Source organism: Hordeum vulgare, chromosome 3H (assembly GCF_904849725.1).
Source record: "Hordeum vulgare subsp. vulgare chromosome 3H, MorexV3_pseudomolecules_assembly, whole genome shotgun sequence".
In the NCBI taxonomy this organism is placed as follows: domain Eukaryota; kingdom Viridiplantae; phylum Streptophyta; class Magnoliopsida; order Poales; family Poaceae; genus Hordeum; species Hordeum vulgare.
In genome coordinates, this window is record NC_058520.1 from 15,867,865 (window position 1) to 15,872,563 (window position 4,699).

Here is a 4,699-nt window from a genome sequence, read left to right on the forward strand (position 1 = left end):
AGTCTATATTTAGTCTTGACCTCGTCGCTCTGCCAGAAAAATCTAGATCGAAAGAAATCCAACCTTTTCCGCACCCCAACAGGCACTTGGAAAAAGGATAGTAGAAACATTGGCATACTTGTCAACACTGAGTTAACAAGAACCAATCGTCCTCCGTAGGATAATAGCTTGCCCTTCCAGCAGCTTAATTTTTTCTCAAAACGATCTTCGATACATCTCCACTCCTTAATGGTCAACTTTCGGTAATGAATTGGGATTCCTAAATATGAGAACGGTAACGTACCGCCCTGACATCCAAAAAGTTGGTAGTACGTTAGCTGTTCTGCTTGTGCATCCCCAAAGCAGAAAATCTCACTTTTGTGGAAATTTATCTTCAACCGAGATAGCTGTTCAAATAAGCATAATATGAGTTTCAAGTTTCTGGCCTTTTTGAGATCATGATCCATGAAAAGGATCGTGTCGTCCGCATACTGTAGGATCGAGACTCCCCCATCAACTAGATGAGGTACAAGCCCTCCCACCAAGTCTTTGTCATTTGCCCTCCTTATCATCAGCGCCAACATATCAGCAACAATGTTAAATAAAATAGGTGACATAGGGTCTCCTTGCCTAAGTCCCTTAAGCGTCTGAAAGAAATGACCGACATCATCATTAACTTTAACACCGACACTTCCTTTTTTTATAAAACAATCTACATGTTTGCGCCAAATTTCACTGAACCCTTTCATACGTAGAGTTTATTGTAGGAAAGACCATTTCACTTTGTCATATGCCTTTTCGAAATCTACCTTAAATAAAACTCCATTGAGTTTCTTGGAGTGTAGCTCATGAAGGACCTCATGCAGTACGACAACCCCTTCAAGGATATTCCTACCAGGCATAAAAGCTGTCTGCGAAGATTGCACGATCGAATGTGCCATCTTAGTTAGCCTATCCGTTCCCACCTTTGTGAAAATTTTAAAGCTAACATTGAGCAGACATATGGGACGGAATTGTTCAATTCTGGAAGCGCCCTCTTTCTTCGGTAATAGCGTAATCGTACCGAAATTTAGATGAAAGAGTTGAAGGTGGCCAGAATACAGATCATTGAACATAGACATAAGATCCGCCTTAATAATATGCCAACATCCTTTATAAAACTCAGCCGGAAACCCGTCTGGACCAGGAGCTTTACCATTTTTCATACCCTGAATTGCCTGAAACACCTCTTTCTCTAGAAATGGTACGGAGAGACTCTCATTGTCGGCCTGTCCAACTTGAGGAATATCCGCAGTCTGATGCTCGTCCATAGACACAAAGCTATGTCCTGGAGCACCAAACAACCGTTTATAATAATTTGTGATATAAAGTTTTAGGTTCTCATGCCCTACTATGGTCCCCTCATCTTGCTCGAGTTGTACAATTCTCTTTTTCCTATGTTTGCCATTTGCAATCAAGTGGAAAAACTTTGTGTTGTTGTCCCCCTGGACAATTGCCCTAACCTTGGCTCTGACAGCCCATTTCATTTCCTCCTCCCTGAGGAGAACACGCACGCTCTGTTCGGCCTCATTTTTTGACAACCTTTCATGCTCATCCAACATGTCGGTCTCAGCCTTCCGATCCAGGGCATCTATAAAGTGAAGCAGTCGGTCTTGCTCATCTTTATACTGTCCGGACACATTCTTAGCCCAACCTCTGAGGAATTGTCTAAGGTGTCAGATTTTGCGTTGCCACATGTCGACACTAGATGTCCCATCCGTATGTTTGTTCCATTCTCTAGCAATAATGTCTAAAAAACCCTCACGGGTGAACCAACTAGCCTCAAAGGAGAAAGCATCTTTTTTTCCTTTGTGAGTGGCATTTCCAGAGTCTAACAATAGTGGAGTATGGTCAGATATAGCCCTCTGCATAGCACAAACCGTGACCAAAGGGAACTTCTGCTCCCAGTCAACACTCGTTAATACTCTATCCAATTTTTCAAAAGTCTGGTTATGTAGAGAATTGGCCCAAGTATATTTTCTACTGGAGAGTTCAATCTCCCGTAGATTCAGACTCTCTATAATCGTATTAAACATAAAAGGCCATCTACCATCGAAATTATCATTGCTTTTATCATCAGCTCTCCTGATGATATTGAAATCCCCACCCACCACAAGTGGTAGATTTTCATCACAAATTCTAACCAGATCAGCCAAGAAAGCTGGTTTATGCTCCGCTTGAGCAGCACCATAAACCGCTACTAGAGCCCATTGAAACCCATCTTCCTTGTTCCTAATTCTAAATTTTACCGTGAAGTCACCTAATATAACTTCTCGCAGTTGAAGTGTATTACATCTAACCCCAAGTAAGATCCCTCCAGACCTTCCTCTTGGAGGAAGACAGTGCCATTCAAAATCCACTCCTCCGGAAAGGGAGTTGAGAAAATGTGATGTGAAGTTGTCCCGCCCCGTCTCCATCAACGCGATGAAGTCAAGACTATGTTGTAACGTTGATTCTGCAAGGAACCTAATTTTAGCCAAGTCTCTCAGACCTCTGCTATTCCAAAAAAGTCCTTTCATATTTCATCATAAAAAAATTTAGTTGTCCTGAATCTAGCACTCCTACGAACAGCCGAAACTGGATAAACTCTTCGCCTCTTTGGCTTATCCGAAGCATACTCCTGGTCCATATAACCATGAATATCTTTGGCCGTATCAGTAAGATGCGAATTAGTAATATTGGAATCATCAAACGCTACATGCGACTGGTTAGACTCCTCCTCAGGGACTAAGTTTTGACATAATAAATTTAATCCCCCCATAGTTGATATCTCCTTATCATTCATAGGTCGAACCGCCGCTAAGTTTCGAATAATATCCAAACCCTATCAACTTCTAAGTCTAATAAGTCATTGATGGATTTTGAAACTTGTTGGCTAGTCTCACCCAAAGTCACCCCCACTGCCTTCGCATTATCTAGAATCTCTTGCGGAGTAAAATGGAGAATAGAGTGTTCAGTATTAAAAGTCATACCTGTTGAATTTTGAACCTCCTTCATTTTGGCCATACGCATCGCCCGTCCAATCTGCAAGTCATCCACATCTGGCTGAGACTGAACCCGTTGACTAGATCGTCTTTCGAGACCCATCGGTTTGGGAACACCTCCGAATGCTATGACATCATCAACCGAGATCGGTCCAGACTCTGGTGCAACGGCAGTAGGTACTTTGGTTCCCGCCATGGGCGTACCCTCCGTAAAGACATCCACCATGTCATCGGGCTGAGCAGCAACAAGGGCTGCACCTGCCACTCCTGCGCTGGCCAGCGCGTCGACAGGAACAACCTGGGCCGCCGCTGGAGCATGCTGAGGTACAGCAGCAACGCAGCCCTCCCCAGCATTAAAAACCTCATGCATGGCCAAATTGGGAATTGTCTCGACAGCTCGTGCGGTAGCCACCGCACCGCCGCAGGCCAGCGCCGCATCCTCAACATGAGTCGGTTCATGTACTGATGCTCCTCCCAAACTTGCAACCGAAGCTGGCAGATCAAACGCTGGTACAACACCGCATTGCAGACCCTGATGTGCCGACTCCTCGACCCCTGCAGGGGCAGCTGCATGGCCAATTAAGGCTGTTGCTTTGTCCGCAAGCAGCTGCGAACACTGCGACAAATCGGCAACCTGCGGCTGTCTGGTTGGGTGACCGAGCCCATCAGCAGTGCATACCTCCATAAGTCCAGCGCTAGCCGACGTAACAGGTGCACCAAGCACAATAGGAAGCGTCGTCGACGTAGCCTTAGCTCCGACCAGATACTCCTCCAACGACAGCGGTTTCAGCGCAGAGTTAGACTGCACGCTTCCCTTGAAATTGTTGGAAGTCTTCCCCGCAAATCTCGGCAGTCTAGGCGACTCCGCCCGAGAACCAAATTTTGCCGGCGCGGAGGCGGGATCAAAAGCACCAAACCGCAAATCCCTGTGCACAATAGTGTTGTTTGGACCAGTATCATTACCAGGATGAGGCTGGTTTTGCTGTGGAGTAGCAGTGTGTTTAGGGAAATCATTGGAACTGAGTCTTTTGACCCCTCTGCATTATCTTTGGAACCACTGGCATCATCACCATCAGTCATATGAGTATCTTTATCAGAGTCAGGGACATCAAAAAGTGTAGGACTCTCAATCTCCAATTGGAGGGTGTATCTCATCCCTTCAAAGGTCCAAACAACCTCATCTGGAACTAGTTCAATATCTAGGACACTAACCAGCATCCTAGCAACACCTTTGGCTCTAGTATAAACCATATCCACCTCTTCAGTTTTACCAATAAGCGAGCCCAAACTCCATGTCACCTGAAAATCATTGGTCGCTCTGGATGGAGCTCCTGCAAAATGCACCCATATCTGGGGTAGAGGTCCCCCCTTAGGCTCTTCGCCTTTCCAGGCATCAAACTCAAGCACAATACTCGTACTAGCAACCCTGCACATCCCAAACTTAAGCAGGCGGGCTAGATCCTCCTTTGTAGGAAAGACAACCTTGAAGACATTCTCCGCTATCAAAACCGGTTCCCACCGGAAGGTTGAAGAGACTAGGTCCTTAAGTTGCTGCACTATCTGCTCCACAGTGAGCACACCCCTAGTCACCGTGACCGTACCCGTGAAGCCAGCATCAGGGGCATGAATGTTTGCAGTAGCCACTGGTGACTCAAAAAACATCAAGTCTTGACTAGAAACACCATAAATAGTGACGA

At 45.6% G+C, this 4,699-nt stretch overlaps 1 pseudogene; it reads right to left on the reverse strand.

Annotated features, from left to right (window-relative positions):
• Nucleotides 1-2,903: 2,903 nt before the first annotated feature.
• LOC123439281 lies at nt 2,904-4,253 on the reverse strand (annotated as a pseudogene).
• Nucleotides 4,254-4,699: the final 446 nt, after the last annotated feature.